The sequence below is a fragment of the Melospiza melodia genome, chromosome 8 (assembly GCF_035770615.1).
Source record: "Melospiza melodia melodia isolate bMelMel2 chromosome 8, bMelMel2.pri, whole genome shotgun sequence".
NCBI classification, from domain to species: Eukaryota; Metazoa; Chordata; class Aves; order Passeriformes; family Passerellidae; genus Melospiza; species Melospiza melodia.
Genome location: NC_086201.1, coordinates 1,307,655 through 1,332,980, shown reverse-complemented (window position 1 = coordinate 1,332,980; position 25,326 = coordinate 1,307,655). Strand labels below are relative to the sequence as shown.

Genomic DNA, 25,326 nt, shown 5'->3' with positions numbered 1-25,326 from the left:
CAGCACCTCCCAGGACCCACAGCTCCGTGTGAGTCCTTTACAAAGCCCAGGCACTCAGAAAGGACTGGAAACACCTCCTGCCTTTGCCTTGAAAAGGAAAAAAATATCATTCAAGAAGTCTGGAGAATCAGATCTGGTTTCATAGCAATCCCAAAATCATTGAATCCCAGAATAGTTTGGGATGGAAGTTCATGGAATCCCAAAATCCCAGCCTGGTTTGGGTTGGAAGGGACCTCAAAGCCCATCCCATGCCATCCCATCCCATGCCATGCCATGCCATGCCATCCCATCCCATGCCATCCCATCCCACCCCACCCCATCCCACCCCTGCCATGGGCACAGACACCTTCCACAGCCCAGGGTGCTCCAAGCCCCAGAAACTTGATTAAATCAGGTCATTTCTGATGCTCTGAACGCTTATAAAATGTTAATATTAACACTTATAAAACGTTAATATTTCCTCTCTGACTCTTCCATGCAGGTTCAGACCTGAATTTTTCCTTAATCTCTCAAACCCTGCATTAAAAAAAGACCAGAATCATTAGTTGATTCCAGTCTTCTACAACATCCCTACAGAGATTACTTAAAAATCCCCAAACTCTAAATAAACTGCTAAAAGTTCTGTCCTAGATCTAAAACTACCTACGAGACAGGAAGGAAAAATTAGGAGTAAATAGGAAAGCATTAATATTCAGTGGCCCCCAAATAATTAATATTTTAATTAGGAAAATAATATTAAGTATCAATATTTTATGTGACAAATTAATATTTTATTAAGAAATTAATTAATTTCCTAATTAATGTTTTAATTAGGAAAGCATTAATATTTTCTGTGGCCCCAAAAAAGTTTGGGGACTTTTATTTCCACTGTATTTCAAGTGAAATGAGAGCAAAAAATGGAAAAATTCAGCCTGAGCAGCTCAGCCTGAGAGAGTTACAAGCAGAAAACAGAATATTCTAATTGTGGAGAATAATAACTAATGGCAGCTCTGCCATCCCTGCCTATAATCATGATGAGCAATAGAGGAGCAGATCGGAACCTCATGTTCTCAGCATTTAATTCAGTGTCCAGATGAGGGAGCACGGAATTAAAAGGTGATAGAACTCCAAATTCATAAAAGGACTTATTTATCCCAAATGGAGAAAAAGGCCAGGCTCTGTTGGAATGAAGAACTTGGAAGCTCATCCTGAAAAAAGATTGGCCCTGAATTGGAATATTACTCCTGCTGTAGCTCTGCACGTTGTGCTTAGCAAAATTTAGGGATAAAGGCAAAGCTTTGACTTCAGCCTGGATCCCTTGGAGGAACAGGTTTAGCAAGGGACCTGAAGTTGATTTTTTTTTTTTAATATCTGTTTTGCACTTAATTTTATTCTCTGAAGATATCTGCTGTGATGGGCAGAATAACAGCTTAGACACACAATAATTCACTGAATTCTGGGAGTTTCTGCTTTGCCCAGCATCCTGTGCAGCCAAGGGAAACCCAAACTTTTTGGGCTACACCAGAAATTTAGAAGCAGAATTTTCAGATACATCGATGCTGTGAAGAAAAATTGGGTTTGTTCCAGTTCAGGCTAGAAATAAAATGGCTCATTATGGCAATTAAATATTATATTCATGTAAAACACATGAAATGTCTTAGCAGGGAATATTGCTGCCACCTCTTGGTTCAGCAGGATGAAAGTAGCAGGGTAAGATGAAGCAGAGAGCTGCAGGTGGAGCTTTCCTGGGTGCTTTCTCCACTCAGGAATGTGGCTTTTGGAAACCTGTGGGTTTGGGATGGCTTTCCAAACCCAGCTGGGAATGGGATACTCTGAAATCACCCCTGTTGATTTTGAGTGAAGGAAAATTGGCTGGGCATGGAGGAGTTTGGAGGGGAAAAAAGCCATAATTTGACTTTACTGTTCAAATCCTCCTTGGAGCTGCACCAATGGCCACAACAACAAAGATCAAATTCCCAATAAATGGAAATCCAGCAGGCACCACCAGTGTCCCTTTCTCCCACCCATGTCCCACTGGGACTGATTTCACCAGGATGTGCCCAGGCTCCAAGGCTCCTCGTGGCCTGGCAGAGTCAGGAATTGTCATTGTTGCTTTACAAATGAAGGGATGGGATTATTTTCAAGCTAAAAATGATTTATTACTCAGATAAGCATCAATCTCAGGGCTGTGAAATTTTAGAGGAGCAGCAGTCAGCCATAGCTCAAGAGTAATCACAAGTTCTTCATTACAAGACAATATAAAACTTTCTAAATTAATAGACAGCTGCCACAGAATTCATTTTACTTTTCTGACCTATCACCTTTACTTCTGCTGCACTGTGGATTCTTTTGTCCAATGGCTTCTGCCTCACATACACACAGATGCTTCTATTATAACTTCTAAAATCTGTTTCTATTATAATTTCTAAACTCTGTTTCTGTTATAACTTCTTAACTCTCATCTTTTACTCTATACAACCCCACCCCTACTATAAACCCTTCACCATCTTACCCATACAGTTTCTCACTTACTTAATTTCTCACTTATTTATAATATTTATAATAATTAGTGTCTCACTTATTTAATTATTAAGCACATTCTTACCTACAATTATAGAAGCAGAAGTTTATGATGTTTCTGCTCAATGTCTGTGTGCTGTATTTTTACATCAAATCTCCCAAGGCTGCAGATGAACCCCTCCTGTGTCTGTGGGAGTTTCTGTTTTCCTGATCCCCACAAGGAATACCTGACCCAAACCCTTCCTGTCTAGCACCAGCAAAGCCCCCTGCCCTTTCCCACTCGCTCCACACTGAGTTTCTGGCAAAACTGTTGCAGTGGAGGATTCTGAGCCTTTGGTTGTGCCAAAGGAGGGCAGGCACAGGGAAAGCTGCAGCTCCATCCCACCCCAGAGCACCCAGAGCCATCACTGCAAACCTGCAGGGAAACTGGAACCCCACAGCCACACGTGGAAAGGGCTGAGCAAAAGGAACTGGGGCAAGTCCACTGTGAAAATCCATAAACAGCCCTGATGCTGCCTAATGGAGGGGCCAAAAGCTCTGAATCAGAGGTGAGGTGACCCCCCAAAGGCTGAATGTCCTTCAGGCTGCACTCACACACTCCCAGAGCCACAGGATTTAACCACAGCAGCTTTACAGACTTAGTCATGGGGAAAAAAAAATAAAAATAAAAGGGTTTTTATTAAACGTCTTTGGTACTTTTCATAGTAGCAGGAAGCAGGCATGAAGGATTTCACAGGTTCTTTTGTCCCTGGGCTCATTCCTGCCCACACACTTGCGTGCCCACTCTCCCCACGGAGCTGGAGAGTCCTGAGCTCCTCCTCGTGCAGATAATTTGGGTTTATTCATCTTCTGCAGAGCCCACCTAAACCCTGGGGGTGTGAGTGGGTGGGGAGGGCAGAGGGGACTGAATTGTGCTCACAACTGGGAATATCCAGCTCCTGACAGGGCTGATACATCCAGGAAAGCATTTCCTTAAAATACCAAATGGCTCTAATTGAAAGCAGACTCTTAAATGCCTTTATCTTCAATGAGCAGGTATGAAGGGTAATGAGAATATTCCTTCTGCTGCAGACAATTCCTCCCCTCCCTGCTGAGCACTGACAGACAACAGCTCCAAAATTCCTTCCCAACATCCGGAATGCAGATTAAAGCTCAGCTTTAGGAATCTCAGGAGCCATTTCCAGACAAAGCTCTTGTGTTGCAAGACTCACAGGAATCGTTTTCCTACCACAAAAAAACCCAGCAAATAACCCAAAAGCAATGTCTGATTCCAGAATCCTCCTCACAGGTAATTCACAGTAATTTCCAGTGCAGCCAATCAATTCATAAATCCCAAAAATACATGTAATGAATGGAATAAGCACGTTATGGCCCTTTGGGGCCCAGGAATGCTTCACACACAGTGGCATTTCCTTCATTCAAATGAGCTGGTTGAAGTCCAACACCTGAAAGAAGTGCCAATTAATGGAGGTGCATTAATTAGCAGCTCTGGAGACCTGGACTCTGATTTGCAGCGCTCCTGCACAGACACGTGGGCAGGACAAACAGGCTGGTGAGCCCAGGCTGGACTGGGGCCAGAAACCCAAAAACTGAACCCAAAACACGACAAGCTGTGCTCTGGGTGACAACACAGACCTGCCAACCTGCTTTGCTCTTACAAAGCACCGCAAATCCCACAAAATAAACTCCCAGGAGGAGGAAATGGCGCACACAAAGTGGGGAAAGCCAGTCCTGGGCTCCCCTGTGTCCTGCACTGAGCCAGGCTGTGGAGGTGTTCACAGGGGTCCCAGGGCGAGGGAAGAGATGAGAATGTTGACTCCATGTTTCAAAAGGCTGATTGATTACTTTATTATATATATTAATATGATTCTATTCTATTCTATTCTATTCTATTCTATTCTATTCTATTCTATTCTATTCTATTCTATTCTATTGCTATTGCTATTGCTATTGCTATACTAAAACTATACTAAAAGAATAGAAGAAAGGATTTCATCAGAAGGCTGGCAAGGAAGGAAAAGGAATTATAATAAAATCTTGTGACTGACCAGACAGTCTGAGCCAGTTGACTGTGACTGGCCATTAATTAAAAACAACCACGAGAGACCAATCACAGATGTACCTCTTGCATTCCACAGCAGCAGATAATTATTCTTTTTATTTTCCTCTGAGGCTTCTCAGGAGAAAAAAATCCTGCTAATCCTACCATATTTTTCAGAAAATATGTCTGTGACACCAGTCCAGACATACTGGGTCCTTTCCAACCCAAACTATTCTGGGATTCTGGGATTCTCAGGCATTGGGATTGTTGGGGTGTCTGTGCAGGAGGCAGATCAATGATCCTGGGGGTCCCTGTTGGAATCTGAAATGCAGGGACTCTCAGAACTTTGGGCCTGGAAGCCAAAGTTTTTGAATTAAACCTAGGATTTGATCTGAAACCTTGGAAAAGGCTCCTAAACTCAGGTGCTAGAAGTGAGAATGTGGATTTGTAGTTTAAAGCAGAGACATATTAAGGTAGGAAGAGGAAAGTTTAGAGTTTTAGAGTTTAAGATACAGAAAAAATAAAAATAGTTACAGAGGTGAACAAGGAGTTTAGGATGCAGCACTGTGGGTTTGTGTGTCAGAACATGATGGCTAAGAAAGCTCACACATGAATCCATAAGGCAAAATATTTAAGGATTGGGTCAAATCCATAAATATCCTTGTTGGCAGTGTTATTGGTCAATAGATCCTTAAAAAGTCTTGTGACTCAGGGTCTTGTGACCTTCTGAGCCCTGCAGTGAAGGTGTGAGCCCAACTCACCCTTCCTACCTATGCAGGCATGAATCACATAATCTAAAAAACTCAGAGATCTTGTCTCTAATTCATTCAAAATTCCCACAGGTCCCTTCCCACTGTGGATATTCTGTGGTTCCCTGCCTGCCTCTCCTGCACCATTCCCTGCTGGCCCTGCACAGACCAGAGCTCCCTGGGCAGCTGGACAGTGGCAGAGCCTTTTCCCAGCTCCCGTGGTTCCATGGACAGCCAGGACTGCCAGGACTGCCTTCCCCTGCAGCTCCCAGAGTGACTCAGAGCACAGAGCTCACATTTATGCTCATATTTATACACCAGTGATGTGCAAATCTGCACAGCATGACAAAGTCCTTCAGCTTTAGCACCAGGGTAACACTGAATGCTTTCCTCAACACTTCCATTTCTGGAGGCAGAGGAACATCAGATATCAATCAGTCAATCAATCAATCAATCAATCAATCCCAGCTTTCACTTGGAAGCTTCTCCAGCACAGTTGAGGAAAACAAAATTCTCTTTGATTTCAATAAAATCACAGCTACAAGTTTCAACAATCATAGCTAAATCATTAAAAAATGAATATACACAGGGAGAAAGTGGCTCCAAAGCAGCTGGTTTGGGAACAAATGAGGGCAGCTTTTACTGCTGAGGATTGGAACATGTCCAGGGAAGGGAATGGAGCTGGGCAGGGGCTGGAGAATCCCTGAGGGAACTGGGAAGGGAATGGAGAATCCCTGAGGGAGCTGGGAAGGGGCTCGGCCTGGAGAAAAGGAGGATCCAGAAGGGAAACGCTCTGCAGCAGAACCTCCTTCAGACTCCCCTCACTTCTTTTTTCTCTCACAATTTCTCCCACTTTTTGATTTTCCCCTCATGGCAGGAGACACCCTGAAGGGAACCCAGCTGGGGAAGAGGCTGGACAATTCCTGAGGGAGCTGGGAAGGGCTTGGCCTAGAGAAAAAGAGGATCCAGGAGGGAAAAGCTCTGCATCAAAGCCTTCCTCAGACTCCCCTCATTTCTTCCCCCCCTCATGTTTTCTCCCACTTTTTGAGTTTTCCCTCACAACAAGGGGCTGAGGGGCTGGAGCATGTCCAGGGAAGGAAATGGAGCTGGGCAGGGGCTGCAGAATCCCTGAGGGAGCCGGGCCGGGGCTGCAGAATCCCTGAGGGAGCCGGGCAGGGCTCACCTGGAGCACAGGAGGATCCCCAGGGATCTTTTCCCTCTCTGGAATTCCCTGCCAGGAGGGCACAGCCGGGGGGGTCGGGCTCTGCTCCCAGGGAACAGGGACAGGAGCAGAGGGAACGGCCTCAGGCTGGCCCAGGGCAGCTCAGGGGGGATTTTGGGGCAATTCCTGCAGGAAAAGGTGCTCAGGTGGAGTCCCCATCCCTGCAGGGATTTCACAGCCCTGTGGATGTGACACTTGGGGACAGGGCAGTGCTAAGGGAATGGTTGGAGTTGGTGATCTCCGAGAACTTTTCCAACCCTAATGATTCCAGGGTAATCCCTAAATCCATTCCCAAATTCCATCACACCCTCCCAGCTCCCCCCATCCCAGAGGGTCCCAGAGCCCCACACTGCAGCTCCAGCACAGCACTGACGGCTCTGCCTTCCAGAAACACTCAAAACCATCCTGCTCTTCCCACCTGGGAATTCTGCCTGGCACAGCCACTTGTCCTCCCTCACTGACTGCTGCTGGAAAAGTCCAAACCCTGTGGCACAGTTGTGCAATCAGAGGGTTGGGTGTCCCAGGAGAGACTCCCTGCGCCAGAGCATCTCCTGCCTTCCCTGGAGGATTCCCCCTGTCCCACCAGAGCTGTCACTAACCAGGGCAGTGTCTCCATTTTAGGGGTTTCTCTCCCCAAATCTCTAGCATGAATCAGTTAATCAGGGATGAGCCCTCTGGATGTCTCATGCTAAGTGGCCTTGCACTGCTATTTTCCATGTGGGTTTCCATGGCAATCGGCAGAACCCAGAATAAATTTGTTTTGTCATAATTGCTGCACAATTCTGGGCAAAGGGAATAAATAAATATTCTCTTACTATTTCTCCCAGCTTGACTCAGGAGCTGGAGCTTTCCTGAAGCTCCTGATTTAGTGAACAAGCCCAAAAATCACCAAATATGATGAATTTCAGCAATTATGGTTATTTAGGATAACCAAACCTGAGCTGTGCCAGCGTGTGGGAGTGTTTATTAGTGTCTCAGTGACTCAGAATTATTCCATCTTTAGAGCTTTTCCCAGATTTTCCCGTGCTCCACGACGTGAGGGGGAGAGAGCAGAGATTTGACATCAGCAGAACATTTTTAGGGCTCTGAGAAGACAAACCAAAGGCTGAGCCAGCTCTGAAATCTCCCCCAGCACTCCCAGTTCCACCAGTCCGGGACAAGGAGAGTAGACAGCCTAGCCCACATTCCCAGGAGATTTATTAGAAATCATGAATTAATTTTAAAATTTATTTATTAAATTTTATTTATTTTATTTTATTTTATTTTATTTTATTTTATTTTATTTTATTTTATTTTATTTTATTTTATTTTATTTTATTTTTATTATTTTTATTTGTATTTTATTTTATTTACTTAATTATTAATCTATAAAGTCACCATAGAGAAGACCTTGGAAGACCTTTTCCTCTACTGGCTTCCATGTGAACATTTCCAAACAAACTTGGATTTAAAAAAAATTGAATATATAAAGATAAATAATATAAAATAGAATATAAAAATTATATAAGTATAAATATATGATTTATAAGTATAAAATATAATATTATGGAGTAGATAGCTGGAGATGGAAGATGTTTTTTGGGGAAAAGCTGTGATTCAGACACAGCCACATGCTCTTATTGCAGCTCTCAGGGAGACAATAGGGCAGGGGCCTCTCCCCAGAGAAATCCTAAGGGCAGGGTGGGGGAATAACTTCATTTTGCCAATTAAAGACCTTTCCCTATGGAACATCAAGGGATAGGCCAGTCAGCTGGGAAAACTGCACCTCCTGAGTGCTCTTTTTAGCACATTTCTCACAGTTTTATGGTGTCAAAGCAGCACAAATGGGGTCATTTGCATTACCAAATCTGGCTGCCTTGCCCAGTTATTTTCTATAAGTTTAATCTGTAAGAAAATCCAAGATCTTATCATTAAAAAGACAAAGTTTTTAATTTACATCACCCCAAATCTCAGCAGTGCCACCGGGCACCCACCACAACCCCAGTGGGGATTTACAGTTATTTCTGGGCTGACAACATGGAACCTTCTTCCTGGAAAAAAAAGTGCTGGAATTCCCATCCTCTACTCTCAGGACAAAATATTTCTATGCAACTTAAACCAACTTTTTATGCAACTTATAAACCAACAGCTCTGTGAGGAGATGAGAGAAATTAATGAGTGTTTTGTGCCAATCACAACAAAACAATGGTGGTTTGTGGGGTAAATAGAAGGACAAAAAAGGGAATAAGGGATCAGAAAATCATGGAATATTTCGGGTAGGAAGGGAGCTTCAATCCCATCCCAATCCACTCATTCCATGGCAGGGACACCTCCCACTGTCCCAGGCTGCTCCAGCCTGGCCTTGGGCACTGCCAGGGATCCAGGGGCAGCCCCAGCTGCTCTGGGAATGCCAGCCCAGCCAGGAATTCCCAATTCCCAATGTCCCAATATCCCATCCAGTCCTGCCTAACAGAAAGTGTCAATGAGAGAAATGAAAATACCCACCCACCCAACCAAAAAAAAAAAACCAACAAAAAAATCCAACCTGCCTCTGGTATTGATAAGTTACCAGTTATTGATAAGTTACAAGTTATTGGGAATTCCTGGCTGGGCTGGCATTCCCAGAGCAGCTGGGGCTGCCCCTGGATCCCTGGCAGTGCCCAAGGCCAGACTGGATGGGGCTTGGAGCACCCGGGACAGTGGGAGGTGTCCCTGCCCACGGAATGGGTGGATTGGGATGGGCTTTAAGCTCCCTTCCAACTCAAATTATCCTGGGATTCTACAAATTTACATTTAAGGCAAGAGAGAGCATCATGGTTGTCTTAGCATGGCTTAAAAAATCCAGGAATTCCTGGAAGCAGCATTCCTTGTACCTCCAACTCATCTCTCCTGGGATAACCCAGGCTTCTCACAGACATCCAGCAATGCAAATTATTCCCCAGAAACCAGCAGGAGCAACCCTGGAAATCAGTCACATTGTGTTTGTGGTATTTGTACCTGAGCTGAGGTGCTCCGGACTTTGAAAAATAGAAAACATAAAGATATAAAAATATCAAACCCACATTTAAATTGTGAAAAGGACTTAAAGTGGTGAGGACTCGGGGCTGAACACTGGGATGCTCCAGCGAGCCTCAATCCAACATCCCCATCCTGTGGCTCGGACCAGAACTGCAGAGTTCCATCCCAGAAACAGCTCCTGCTGCCACCTAAGCCGAGATGCACACCGGGCACGGGATTCTTCTTTTTAATTACTTTCCTGCCTGGAATTCTCTTGGAAAAGGATTTTCCTATGGATCTGAGCTTGTACAGAAATGGGAATTGTGTGTTTGACAGCCATGAAACTCCTTGTAGTAAATCAAGAGGATCTTCATCCTGACACTGCACCAGAACCAAGGAGCAGACTCCCACAAATTCTTCTTAAAACCTGGGCTCACCACCTGAGCCAGGATTTGCCAGGTTCCTCCTGCCTGAAGGAAAACTAAGGGATAAGGAAGAATCTTGTGAAAATGGGCGTTTAGAAGGTAACTAGTGACTTTCTGTGTAAGTGAATACATGTCCCAGTGGTCTGACATTCTTATAAACATATTTCCTATTTTTTCTAGGACCAGATATTTAATTCCCATGAAATTTAGTGTTGTGTGTCCCTACAAAATGCTTCACTTGATGACACGAGGGTGGAAGGACTCACAAAACAAGCAAGACAGCAGCAACACAAGCAAACTGCAGCAATCTGCTGTTCATGGGACCCAGCACCACCTCTGGGGCCCCAGGGGACAAAAAGCAGCAAAACCCACCAAACCCAGCACCTCTGGAGCCCAAACCAGCATTTGGGGGGCCAGACAGCAGCTCAGGGGTTTGTGCTTGAATCCTGCATTAAATCTGAGAGGCTGAGGGAGGGAACACAACCAGAAAAGGGCTGGGGCAGGATCCAGACCAGGAGCTGATCCAAACCAGAACCAGGATCCAGACCAGGAGCTGATGCAAACCAGGAACAGGATCCAAACAGGAGCTGATGCAAACCAGGAACAGGATCCAAACAGGAGCTGATCCAAACCAGAACCAGGATCCAAACTAGGATCTTGATTCAAACCAGGACTGAGATCCAAACCAGGATCCAAACCAGGATCTTGATCCAAACCAGAACCAGGATCCAAACCAGGGCAGGATCCAGACCAGGGGCAGGATCCAAACCAGGACCAGGACAATCCCCCATGGTTGTGCTCCCACAGCCCAAATGGTCCCAGCCATCATTCCAGGGAAGACACGTGATTTATTTTGGTCAAAACTTTACATTTTGGAAGATTGCTATTACTGCTGGGTACCTGCTGGGTACACAGGGACATTTGTGCCTGCTCTCCTGGATGTGGGGAGGAGAGCTGAGAGGGGCTGGGGACAAGGGATGGAGGGACAGGAGCCAGGGAATGGCTCCCAGTGCCAGAGGGCAGGCATGGATGGGACACTGGGAACTGGGAATTCCTGGGCTGTGGCTGCCCCTGGATCCCTGGCAGTGCCCAAGGCCAGGCTGGAGCAGCCTGGGACAGTGGGAGGTGTCCCTGCCCATGGCAGAGGGGTGGATGAGGATGGGTTTTAACCCTTCCAAGCCAACCCACTCTGGGATTCTGGGATGCCCAGGGCAAACTGGAGATGTGCCAGATGCTCTCCAAGCCCAGCTGAACCCCCTCAAGCTCAAACCAAGCCACAGCTGCCAGGGCCAGGGTGGAAGCCAGGGAGGCAGATCCCTGGGATCCCTTGGGAGCTGCTGTGCCAGGAGTGGTGATGAACATCTGTGATGGACACATGGACACCTCCCTGCAGGCTTCTCCCTCCAGATGGTCACGGATTTCCAGTCATGCTCCGAAATCTGGGGTTTTTTTCTCTGCACAGTATTTTGCTTCCATAGGAATAGTGCAAGCTCATCCCACCCCAAAGTGTTGCCTTTTAGGTCCAACCCAAAAAGGGCTTTTCCAGGAACAAAGGGTTTGACCCCCTCCAAGGCAGTAACATGTGGGTGGACACAGCAGGACCAGTTCAGAGGCACAGTCCTGCCAGGGGAGCCAGAAACCATCAGCACAGTGCATTTTGATTTGGGCTTGTATTAAAATATACCCTACCAAGAAAGTGTTCTAAGAATAGAACTGAATAGGAAAAAACCCAGGGATTTTATTAAAATACATTGTACCAAGGAAAGGTTCTAATAATAGACCTGAATGGGAGAAAGGCACAGCTTGGAACTGCTGTGGATGGCAGAGCCACCCCTCTCCCAGCCAGACTTAGCTGAAATTCCCCAGACCCCGGGGAAATGATGCTGGAATTCAAGCAGAGCATCCTCCCCGCTCGCTCATTAGCTGCTCATTAGCATATTTTACATTAGCATGTGGCCAGGGTCTGAACCCAAGTGCTCTGGTATTTGCCAAGCAGGGAGTGCATGTGGCACTGAGTCACACCCCAGCCTGGTCGGGACTGCAAGGACCTTGAAGCTCATCCTGTTCCATGCTGCCACGGGCAGCGACACCTTCCACCAGAACAGAATGATTGTGCTTAAAAGATGACATAAACCGGGGGAAACTGCACAGATTCCTCATGAAAGCACACATGAGATGGGTTAAATATAGCCCAGGCAGGCTCCTCACACAAGACAATAAAAGGTTCCCAGTGTCTCTCTTTAGCATCTCGAAATGCTGCCTGCTGCATCCATGGCAAAATCCAAATGGTTTTCCAGGACTGGGTTTGATTTCCACGATCCTCCCCCCTGCATCTCCTCATTCCACCCCTCTCCGTGGTGCCTACGCCGCTCCACCCGCTCCTTTATTACCATGAGAATCACACTTGCACTCCTCCTTTCCACCACGTTCTGTATCCTTGGAGCAGGCTCATTTTAGGTCCAAAGCTGTTCCCTCTTCTCCTGTTCCAAACCCCTTCTCTTCACCTTCCACTCCCTCCCCAAAGCCCTTCCCCAGCAGCTCCTGGATGTTCCCTCTGCTGCAGGGGAGGAGGTCAGATCCCAGCCCAGATATTCCTCATGGATAATTCCTGGGCATTCCTCTAAATCCCTCCTCAGCTTGCAGAAATATCAATATCAATATCAATATCAATATCAATATCAATATCAATATCAATATCAATATCAATATCAATATCAATATCAATATCAAATCTGTATTTTGTACCCCCAAACAGAGGGTGAACAGCAGCATCCTTCACTTTCTTCAGCAATATCTTCCAATGATATTCCAGTATCTTCCCCAGATATTCCTCATGGGCAATTCCTAGGGCTACACTCAGCATTCCTCTAAATCCCCCCTCAGCTTGCAGAAATATCAATATCAATATCAATATCAATATCAATATCAATATCAATATCATATCTGTATTTTGTACCCTCAAACAGAGGGTGAACAGCAGCATCCTTCACTTTCTTCAGCAATATCTTCCAATGATATTCCAGTATCTTCCCCAGATATTCCTCATGGACAATTCCTAGGGCTGCACTCAGCATTCCTCTAAATCCCTCCTCAGCTTGCAGAAATATCAATATCAATATCAATATCAATATCAATATCAATATCAATATCAATATCAATATCAATATTATATCTATATTCTACACCCCCAAATACAGGGGGAGCAGCAGCATCCTTCAGCAATATCTTCCAATGATATTCCAGTATCTTCCCCAGATATTCCTCATGGGCAATTCCTAGGGCTGTACACAGCATTCCTCTAAATCCCCCCTCAGCTTGCAGAAATATCAATATTATTTCTGTATTTTACACCCCCAAATGCAGGGTGAGCAGCAGCATCCTTCACCTCCTTCAGGAATATCTTCCCAATTCCTTTATTTCCCTGCTCAGTTCCAAAGGTTTCCTGTTGCCCAAGGCCTTGGCTTGAAGGCCACATCTCCAAAGGCTCTAAATCCATGGATGTATGCACACAAGAGCAGACTGCACCTTCCTAAACCCTCATTTATTCCCACAGATCCTTCAAAACCAGCTGAGGGATCTCTTCAGAGATCTCCAAAGCACAAGATGGAAAGTCCGTAAGATGGAAGGCTCTGGGAGCAAACTCAGCAGCCCCTTTTCCAAAGGGGGAAATTCTTCAGAATTCTCCAAGGAAAGGGGAAATTCTTCAGAATTCCTCAAGGAAGGGGGAAATTCTCCAGAATTCCTCAAGGAAGGGGTCTGTTGTGAGGAAAATAAGGAAGCATCCGGAGCTGGGAGTTCAGCCAAAGTTTAGAGATGACGTAAAAAGAAAGGTGGGGCCAAAAGGAGACATTTGAGTCAATGTAGGTACTGTAGAAATTCAGGGCATGATTCATTAGCCAAAAAAACCCTGAACCCCCTCCGTAGCTATTTCCAAGGAGGTACATCCATAATTTATGTGGAACAGGAGTGGGCTGCAATTTCCCCCACACTGCTCCTGCATAAATTACACCAGCTTGTGATTCCCCAGCTCCTGGTGTTCCTGCCTCTCATTTTCCCATCACAGGAACCAGAGGCATCTGTGAAAAAAGGAAGAGGAAAGGTTTGCAGGTGAAAGTTTCCAAGTTGGACTTGTGGTGCCAGGAACTGGGGAAGCTGAGAGGCTGTGGGGGATTCTCAGTTATTTATCAGCATAGGTTACAGAAACCCACAAAAATCTCCTAAATCGCCTGCACTGAGCACAGAGAGGAGCCAGGGCATGGAGAAGTTTAAAATATCAAGAGATTTATCATGAGAGCTGCTCCACCACTTGTGGATGGTTTGGAGCAGGAGAGTCCCTGAGTGCATGAAATAAATCCAGAGAACATTTTTCTCTCCTGGGAGAGCCCAAGGCCAGGTTGGATGGGCTTTGGGGCCAAGGAAATTTCCTTTGTGAATGTTTGGCCACTGAGAGAACAGGGAAAATCAAAACAATCTCAGTGTCTTGCAGAAACCCTATAAACTACATCCCTGGAAAAATCCCTTGGAAAAAGGAGAGGGGCAGAGGCTGGACGTGCAGAGTGCCATGGAGAGGGCATGGGGTGGCAGGAGGCAGCAGGTGACTCCTGGTGGCCTTTCTGCTGTCCCCCTGGGGCCACTTTCTGTACCAATCCTCATCCAAACTCTGCAGGGACAAAGGAAAGGGAAAGGGAAAGGGAAAGGGAAAGGGAAAGGGAAAGGAAAAGGAAAAGGAAAAGGAAAAGGAAAAGGAAAAGGAAAAGGAAAAGGAAAAGGAAAAGGAAAAGGAAAAGGAAAAGGAAAAGGAAAAGGAAAAGGAAAAGGAAAAGGAAAAGGAAAAGGAAAAGGAAAAGGAAAAGGAAAAGGAAAAGGAAAAGGACCAAACCAGAAAGAAAAGAGAAAGGAAAAAAAAAGAGATGGAAGCAGAGGAAGCTGCTCCAGGAGCAGTGAGTGTGGCTAGGACACATCCAACTGCTCCCTAAAGGAAAAGGGACAATTTTCCTTCCAGAACACCCAAGAATGGGGGAATGAAGTGACAGAAGATGAGTTATGAAAGAGTCACCCACTCTTTAGGGCCACTACCCACATTTTGTGCTCACAGACTCTGCACACCAACCAGAGACAGATTCCACCTCCCCTTTCTTGGTCTTTTTCCCCCTCCTCTTCTCCTTCCTCTCACTTTTTTCCCTGCCCCTGCTTTTTGTCAGGTTTTGGGGAGCTCTTTTTTTATCCCTCAATCTGTTCCCATCACTGGGCTGGTGTGCCACCCTGTCCACTGGGCAGCTCTCATGGTCTGGGGAGGGAGTGTCCCAACACTGTCACCTCTAAGGGACAAACACAAGCTGTGGCACACACAATGGGAAACAAAAGAGAGTAACAACATTCCCAGGAAAAACAGAAACAAACAACAACAAAAATAACAAAAAAAAAAAAAAAAAAAAAAAACCCAACAAGACAAAAAACCCCCAACAAAACAACAAAAACCCCACACGCCGTCCTTATCCGAATTTAACCAGTTACTATAGTAAAAATTTGGGATTTCCCCTCTTCCCACTCTTTTTGTCTGGTACAAGAGTGGGTAATGAGGCAGCTGCTGAAATTCAGTGCAGAGGAAAGAGAGGCACTGGTGGAAAGGAGACAGCTAAGGCAAGGCCAGAGGGAGCTCCTGGAGGAGAAGGGAGAGGGAAGAGGAAAGGGAAGAGGAGCAGGGCCATGGGCTGCAGCAGAGGAAACAGCCCCAGGTGGCTGGGGGAGGTTTAGGGTAAATGTTAGGATCACATTTAGGTGATACCTGGGGACACGGGTCAGTGGTGCTGCTGGCTGATGTTGCACTGGATGGTCCCAAAGGTCTTTTCCAACCTTAACAATTCCATGGCTCATCCCACAGGGATCCTTCCCACGCTCTCCCCTCACCTCCTCTTCCTCACCTCCCTTAACCCCAGCTCATTCCTCACTTCTGAGCATCTCCCACACCACCTTCTCCTCCGAGGAACTGGGTTCCATTTGGAATTCCTGGAGTCCCTCTCCTCCCACCCAGCCCAGCTGTCCCTGTGCCACCCCCAGGTCACACATCTCCTTTATCCACAGCAGAGCAGAGCTCTGTCCATGGGATGGAGCCTTTCTCCCCATGAGGGGAGCAGGGAGAGGGAGCAGAAGCTGCTCCTGCTGGCCCAGGGTGCTCAAAGCCAAAGCAGCAGGAGAATATTCCAGCCCCAATTGCCAGCAGGCTCCTGGAAGATGAGTGCCTGGCTGGGGTTCCACCACCTCGGGCCATTAACCTCCACTGCTCATTAAGGCCCAAGAAATGCCAAGGGCTGAGGGTGTTTTTATCTCCATCTGATGAATAAAAAACTCACCAGGTTATGAAAAATCTCCTAATGGGAAAATCAGTTCCCAGTGCTCAGAGGAGATCACCCAAGGAATGGACACCCCATGAACTCCTGGTACAAAAATTCCACCTGTGAACTTTGAAGTGCGGAGGGAATAAAAGGCTTCAAAAACAGGTCATAAAAATGGGAGTGAACGTTTACATGTCAAGTGTTGTCCCCAAGAAGGTCCCATCCAGGAGAAGGTCCCCTAAGCCCCTGAGGTGGAAAATGCAACTCACCACAAGAACCTGGGCAAGCAAAATGCAAATCCAAATCAATAATGGGATTTGGTTGGAAAATCCTCCTGTAATCCACATTTCTCTTTGGGAACAGACACATAACTCTGTAGTTGTCAAGGTTTACTGGAGTCACTGGTGAGGAGCATCACTGGGATCTTCCTCCAGGACATGGTTGGGATTCTCCTGCTTCAATCCAGGTGTCTGCTGCTGCTTCAGGTCACCCAGCAAATCCCAATAATTATCCCAATAAAAGAAATGTCTTGATTTCCAAAGGAGCATTTTCAGAAGGTTTTTGGAAAATTCCAGCCTGGAATTCTTTTAGTGCCCTGCCTGGCTGGGGATCTGTGATTTTTGCAGGGATATCAAAGTGCATTAAGAGCAGAAACCTGCAGAGATGTGGAGACAGGGGGGCAGCTCCTGCTGTCTGCAGGGATAAATGGGAAATGATGCATTATGTAAGCTGGGAAAAGAGTGCCTGGGTAGGTACAGCCTGGAGAGGGACCCCAATAAAGCACAGACCTCAGGAGAAATGGGATCCAGGGAAAGCCAGGAGGAGGTTATGGTTTCCTGTCTGCTTATTCCTGGCAGGAAAAGGTGGCACAGCCCAGAGCTGAGCGCTGCAAACTGCCAGGATTCCAGGGACTTTCACTCAAGGATGTTAAATCCCTCATTTGGGACAAGAAAAGGTGCTGCTCATCATGGAAGTGTCCAGGAGAGGGAATGCTGAGGGTTTATTGTTCAGTGGGAATGGGAGGGGTGCAACCACCAGGGTGTGTTTGCCCCAGAACCTTCCAGTGCTTCACACCCCCCTCCCCAGGGACAGGGCTGGGAGTGGGGACACCCAGGGACACTGGGGACACTGGGGACACTCAGGGACACCCAGGGACATTTAGGGACATTCAGGGACACTCAGGGACACCCAGGGACACTGGGGACACTCAGGGACACCCAGGGACACCCAGGGATATTTAGGGACATTCAGGGACACCCAGGGACACTGGGGACACTGGGGACACTCAGGGACACCCAGGGACACCCGGGGACACCCAGGGACACCCAGGGACCACGGCAATGCTGGCACCACGATTCCCAAGAGCCCCAGGGAGCAGCACCTCCCACAGAAGGGGTGAGGTGTAAAAGGTCCCAACACGCACAGGGTTTGTACCAGGGCAGAGAATGGGGCCAGCAGGGATCTCCAACCTCCCTCCCTGTCCTTTAGGAAAGTTTCCCATTTTTGTTAGAGGGAAAGGGAAAGGTAGGCAAGGCCTTGCTGTTCCCAATCCCTTTTTATCTGGAGACCTCATTACCAGCAGCCAAAAATTCAAACAACAGAGGAAAGGCACGTTCTTATTCCCACTCTAAATTACCTCAGTTGTCAAATTATCCATCAGTCATTACCAAAATATTTAGCTGGGATAGTGGGAATTGGGAATGGCTGGCTGGGCTGGGATTCCCAGAGCAGCTGTGGCTGTCCCTGGATCCCTGGAAGTGCCCAAGGTCAGGCTGGACAGGGCTTGGAGCAGCCTGGGACAATTCCCTGATGGAACTGGATGAGCTTTAAAGTCCCTTCCAACCCAAACCAGTCTGGGATTCTGGGATTCTTTTTATCCCACTTGACTATCAGCCAAATCAGCCAAAACCCCTTTTAACAGCAGATCTTTTTAACACTGTGAGTGGCTCAAGAATTTTTAGATTTTATTTTCCTAGAGCTCTGCTTGATTATTTTTTAAAGCCAATTTGGAAGATTATTCACATCAGGCTTCCCCTCCTAACCCTGAAACCAACAGAAAGGAATTTTAGGAATTCTCTTTTTTCCAGCTCTGTGGGCCCCCCAGAATCCAAGGGGTTTAGGATAAAAAGCTGTTTCAGTTCCTTTCAGAGCAACAGAACACATTTGAGCACAGAGTTCCCCATAATCACCATCTCTGCTTCCTCCAGAGCCCATGGCTGTGCTGGTGTCCATAGAAACCACAGCCCCATCTCTCCCTGGGAAAGGAAAAGCTGAGATCCAGACTGGGGGCACTGGGAGGAGGAGCTGGGCACGGGGCTGCCCTGGCAGCGCCAGGCCTGGATTTAACTCAGGCTGGGCCAGGTCATGCAGGATTCCTGAATTCCAGGCTCCTCCCTGCAGGAATGGGGACAGCAAGAGCATCAGACACTATAATTCTATTTTTTTATATTGTTAAAAAATAACCTTTCAAATGTATATATTTGCATGTTTGTAAAGGTATTTTTTAATTCTTTCCAATTAAATACTGAAGGGGGACAGCAAGAGCATCATGCATTTGTACCCTATATACCTATGTATATTTATCTATATATATATATCAATGTGTATAGATAGATAGATAGATAGATATTTACACATATATATATTTATAACCTTTTATATATATATATATATATATTCACATGTTTGTAAAGGTATTTTTTAATTATTTCCTAATAAATATTGAAGGGGACAGCAAGACCATTGTGCATTCATACCCTATATATCTATGTATATATATCTCTCTATATATCTCAATATCTATATATATAGATATATATTTACACATATATATATTTATAACATTTTAAAATATATAGTTACATGTTTGTAAAAGTATTTTTTAATTCTTTCCTATTAGATACTGAAGGGGACAGCAAGAGCATTGTGCATTCATACCCTATATATATATTTACTCCCATATATATGTTTTTACATGTTTGCAAAGGTATTTTTTCATTCTTATCTATTAAATGTTGAAGGGGGGCAGCAAGAGCCTTATGTATTCTTGCCCTATATATTTTTTAAAAATATATTTATATGCTTTTATATGTATATATTTACATGTTTGTAAAGGTATTTCTTGCCTATTAAATACTGAAGGGGGACATCAAGACCATTGTGCATTCATACCCTATATATATATTTATATTTATATTTATAGATAAAAATGCAAATATATTTTATATAATTTATAAATTTTTATATTTGAATATTTATATATTTCTAATAATATTATACATTTTTAATCCCCGCGTTTCCTGTCTGTGCAGGTATTTTGTCATTGTCACCTCTCGAGCCTCCCCCATTCACATCCTGCTCCCATTCTGCTGCTCTAAGCACGGAGATGCTCGCTGGGATAACACAGCTCCACCAAAGGGAATTAATTTTATAGGTCACGCTGCACAGAGCCACGTAAACAAACACCCACCGCCGCCCCAGCCACACGGATCCCTCCCAGATCCCCCGAATTTGGGGTGAGGAGCAGCCGGATGCTATTTTCCCTCCGTCCCTGCGTCGCTCTCTATTAATACCCGACTTTGCGGGGTGACTTGGGGCTCTGAGCAAAGCCCAGCCCGGTTGCCATGGCGATGGTAAGGCGGTCAGCGCATCACTGGGAGCCGGACAGGGCTGGGGAGGCACAATCCCAACCCCATCCCGCCCAGCCCCACCGTTCCAGCAGCTCCCATTGCAGCCCCAGCGCCAGGATGCCGAGCCCCAGCCTCCCCTGCTCCCCGCGCTGGGGACGGGGATGGTGCCCCAATTCCATGGGAGCTGCACCATCCTGGACACCTCAGCGTGGACATCACCCCCGAGGCTCCAAATCCAGCCAAAATCCAACAGCTGGGGGGTTTTCCCTGGAAAACCGCGGGGATGTGCTTGCAAACACAGCACACACAGGATCGCCTCCCAACAGAGCCCCGAGTGAGAGCTTAATTGGGGATTCAATTAGAGCAGGAAGAAACATTCAATTAAATCTCCTGGTGCCGTGGAGGTTCCCGGGCACGCAGCATTCCAGAGGAAAACAGGAATGTGCAGAAGGCTGCCGGCCCTGGTGATGACAGAACTCAGGAGAGAAGCCAATTTTCCTACTCCTTGCTTTATAATTAAAAGCAAAAGGAAAAATCCATTTAATTTGCTGGTATTTCAGCCTGGTGAAGGTTCATGGAGTCACAGAATCTCCTGAGTGGGAAGGGAGTCACAGCACCATGGATCCAGCTCCTTGTCCTGCACAGACACCCCAAAATCCCACCCTGGGCACCCCTGGGAGCAGTGTCCAAACCCTCCTGGAGCTCTTGGGAATGTGCCCGTTCCCTGGGGAACCTGGGCAGTGCCAGTGCCAGCACCCTCTGGGGGAAGAGCCTTGCCCAAAATCCATCCTGCCCCAGCCCCACAAAGGACACGCTCCAAGTGCTTCCATTTCCTTCCAGAAACCCTGGGCAGGGTCCCACCTGGGCATCCCATGGCTCTGACCCCATCCACACGGGCAGCACCCTGCAGGAGCTGATGGAGGGATGTCCTCTGCATGGCCTTGGGCCCACCTGCACCTTCCACACTGGCAGCTCTAGGGAAGCAGGGCTGACTCCTCATTTTCCAGGATCTCCTGCCCGAGGTCACTGCAGCCATCCCAAATCCCAGCCCTGCCCCTTGGTGGGATGGTTCCTCTGCAGCTGCCAGGGGACAGTGCCATGGGAGCTCCCCAGTCCTTCACAGGGAATTGCTGCCATGGATTGTCCCAGTGCAGCCCTGCAGGGAGCAAACCAGCCCCAAAAATCACCTGGAATAGGCCTCAGGCCATTGTGAGGACTGACAGAACAACAGGGCCAAGTGTGCCAGGCCAGGCTGGACACTGGGCTGGGAGCAGCCAGGGACAGTGAGAGGAGTCCTTGCCATGGCAGGGACCTGGGATGCGAGGGGATTTAAGGTCCCTTGAACCCAAACCATTCCAGGATTCCATGATTCTGTGACATCCTTTCCCCCAAAGCAGCAAGGCCCTTTTGGAAAGCCTTTGTGAACTCTGTGGTGCCGAATGCAGGAGAAAACCTGAGGGAATAAACCTGAGGGAAATAAACCTGGAATAAACCTGAGGGAATAAACCTGAGGGAAAGTCAAGCAAGACACCCTGGGATCACTCATTTCACTGCAAGCCCTAATTCCCCTCTTTGATTCAACCTAAATATTTGGATTTACAAAGTCAAATCTTGACTTTTACAAACCAAATCCACTGTTTCTTCATCAAATGGCACACCCTGAGAGCTGAGCTGAGCTGAGCACCCTGATTCCAGCAGGGATGAGGCACAACCATGCCAGGGCTGCTGCTCTGGGGAGAGAGGGCTCAGCCTTTTATTCACCTGTCAAATGCTTAAACAGCTCCTGAGTGCTGCACAGAGGAAAATAAGAGCCCAGCCTAAGGAATAATCACATTCCATGACAGTAAGCTGTATTTTAGAAATTAATGACTCATGGCAGGATTGAGCTCATCCTGAGCTAAATTACTGAACCTCTGCTCTGTTCCTCTGCAGACACGATTTTTATCCATTTAATCAGTGCTGGATTTTGAGGAATGCCTGGATCACTGCAGGCTCCCCCTGGAATGGACCCTGCTCCCAGCAGCTCCAGGGGTGACCAGAGTCCCCAGGTGATGCTCTGAGGAAAAGGATTTTGAGACCAAAAAATGCAAAATTCTGGGAAGAATTCAGAAAATTTCATCCAGAAATGGTCACTGACCAGCAGAGCCTTGTGGAAACAAGGCCGCAAAACTCTTTTAAAATATTCTAAATTCTTTTGTCACAATGTCCTCAACCTTTGAAGTGTTGTTACAGTCTGAGAGCTGCTCTGATAACACAAAATGCTGCTCTTCTCTTCCTCTCAACATTACACAGGAAAAATTACATTTAAAAAAGGGAAGCACAAGTGCTGCCAGAGATGCAGCACCAGGTGTAACTAAGTCTCAAAAGAAAATTGGCTTTAACCTCAACTATCTCTAAAGAAGCAGCAAAAACTTCCAGAAATAAACTGCACGTCTAAATATAGTTTTGTGTGAAGTTGAATGTCCTTGGGCTGCTCGGGGACACTCAGTGGCTTCACTTGGAGTCTCTGGCACAAGCTGGGAAGGATTTCCACTGATTCCTGTCAATGTTTCAAGGGGATTTGATTACAAAGGCCAAAAGTCCTCTGGAATCATTGAGTTCAACCATCCCCACCACTGCCCTGTCCCCAGTGCCACATCCACAGGGCTGTGGAATCCCTGCAGGGATGGGGACTCCACCTGAGCACCTTTTCCTGCAGGAATTGCCCCAAAATCCCCCCTGAGCTGCCCTGGGCCAGCCTGAGGCCGTTCCCTCTGCTCCTGTCCCTGTTCCCTGCGAGCAGAGCCCGACCCCCCGGCTGTGCCCTCCTGGCAGGGAATTCCAGAGAGGGAAAAGATCCCTGGGGATCCTCCTGTGCTCCAGGTGAGCCCTGCCCGGCTCCCTCAGGGATTCTGCAGCCCCTGCCCGGCTCCCTCAGGGATTCTGCAGCCCCGGCCCGGCTCCCTCAGGGATTCTGCAGCCCCTGCCCGGCTCCCTCAGGGATTCTGCAGCCCCTGCCCGGCTCCCTCAGGGATTCTGCAGCCCCGGCCCGGCTCCCTCAGGGATTCTGCAGCCCCTGCCCGGCTCCCTCAGGGATTCTGCAGCCCCGGCCCGGCTCCCTCAGGGATTCTGCAGCCCCTGCCCGGCTCCCTCAGGGATTCTGCAGCCCCTGCCCGGCTCCCTCAGGGATTCTGCAGCCCCGGCCCGGCTCCCTCAGGGATTCTGCAGCCCCGGCCCGGCTTCCTCAGGGATTCTGCAGCCCCTTCCCAGCTCCATTTCCTTCCCTGGACATGCTCCAGCCCCTCAGCCCCTTGTTGTGAGGGAAAACTCAGAAAGTGGGAGAAAACATGAAGGGGGGAAGAAATGAGGGGAGTCTGAGGAAGGCTTTGATGCAGAGCTTTTCCCTCCTGGATCCTCTTTTTCTCTAGGCCAAGCCCTTCCCAGCTCCCTCAGGAATTGTCCAGCCTCTTCCCCAGCTGGGTTCCCTTCAGGGTGTCTCCTGCCATGAGGGGAAAATCAAAAAGTGGGAGAAAATGTGAGGGGAAAAAGAAGTGAGGGGAGTTTGGGGAAGGTTCTGCTGCAGAGCTTTTCCCTTCTGAATCCTCTTTTTCTCCAAGCTGAGCCCCTGCCCGGCTCCCTCAGGGATTCTCCAGCCCCGGCCCGGCTCCCTCAGGGATTCTGCAGCCCCTGCCCGGCTCCCTCAGGGATTCTGCAGCCCCGGCCCGGCTCCCTCAGGGATTCTGCAGCCCCTGCCCGGCTCCCTGAGCCCCTCCTGACCCTGAGGTGTGAGGGAGAACATTCCAAAGGGAGACCCTGCACGAGGGCTACAGTTGGGCCAATAAAAAGCAAAATGTGTAAATATTCCTTTGAGAGACATTTGGAGAGGAGGAGAAGGAGAAAAATGAGGAGGAGAAAGGGAACTTCCACCCCAGCATCCCAAGAAGTGGTAGATGCTCTGACACAACCTCTTGCTGCTATCCTGCACAGATCACAGCTTTTGTCAGTGAAAGAAATCTCATCAGAAATCACAGGGAATAAATTGATCCTGCCACAATTAAAAGAGAAAACACCAAATCCTGTGTCACAAACCCCCAGAAAACACAATGAGGAGTTCTGATGCCAGCGTTGTGTGGAATCACAAGCACATGTTTCCAGCTGCCCTAATTAGTGTCTAATAATTGACTCCTGTCCCTTAAGGGGGTTCTTGGCTCTAATTGAGCAGCACCTGCCACGTCAGAGGAACAGTTCTGTGCACCCATTCCTTGCTCAAAGGCCACACTTGACCCCTTCAGTGCCAGCTCTGCTACCAGCCTTGGATTTGGCACAGCTGGGAATCTGCACCAGGAGTCACTCCAGGACATCAGGGACCCCACTGCCTTTGGGGGTGTTCAAACATCATCCCACTGATTCCCAGCACACCCCTGGCTGTTCCTGGCAGTACAGGAGTCCCCCTGTGCCCTCCAGAGCAGCATCTCCCCCAGCAGAGAGGGCACTGCTGGCTCCCCACACGGACAGGCTGGAGCTGGGAGCTCTGTCCTTGTGGACACACACACACCCCACAGAACCTCCCTGCTTCCCACCACACAGTGTGGACAAAAAAAATGCAAATCCAAAAGCTCCTCCAAACGTTATTCCCTTCCTAAATTAGATTGAGCAACGGATCGAAACCAGAAATTAAATGCAACATAATGAAAAGTCGAGTAATGAGTTCAAATCCCAGGGAGCTGCTTCTCTCCTGGCACAGAAGGAAACCAAGGATGTCATTTCCATAGGTACTATGGGTTTGGGGAGAAGCTGGTGCTCAGTTTTTCATGTATACAAGATGTACAAAAGATTTAATTTTTACAGATTACAGATCCCACTGACAGAATTCCCATTTGTTTTTAAATCAGACCTACAAGCACCACAGTGCTGCCTGAAGCTGATCCCTGCTGGTGGGACTTTCTGTTCCACTTGTGCTTGCAGAGCCTGATTGTTATGAGGGAGAACTTCCCTGTGGGAGGGTAAAGGACAGGGAAAACATCCCATCACCTGATTTTCCTGCTCTAAACTGGAAGGGCCCATCCAGTGTGGATGGGGGAATGACCCCCATGGGGTCAGGAGAGAAGTGAGTCCCCACAAACCAGACAAAGGCCTGGCTTCCAAAATTCCAGGTCATTCCTGCTGCCTTGGACACCAGGTGATGCCAAGGACCCTCTGCCCAAACCACCAACCCCGAATTCCCAGGTATCACAAATCCACCTCTGGAAGCAGCTCCCCTGCCAGACTGAGAGCTGCTCCAGGACATCTCCCAGGAGCACCCACGGCAGCATCTCCTCAACCCTCCAGCATAACCCAAAACTGCCTTTCTGCTCGTTTATCCTCGCTTCAACTCCAGTCTGCACGGCTCACATCACCCTGAACATCAGACTCATCCCGAGACTCTCACATGTCACTCTGGGAACGGGGACTGCCAGCCCCAAACAGCTGCTCTG

The 25,326-nt window shown here is 47.6% G+C and overlaps 1 protein-coding gene across 5 annotated transcripts in view; it reads right to left on the bottom strand.

Moving 5' to 3' along the window:
- The window catches only part of CACNB4 (calcium voltage-gated channel auxiliary subunit beta 4), an 82,954-nt gene that overhangs the window by 56,493 nt on the left and 1,135 nt on the right, over positions 1-25,326 (bottom strand). The gene's annotated exons all lie outside the window — the stretch shown is intronic.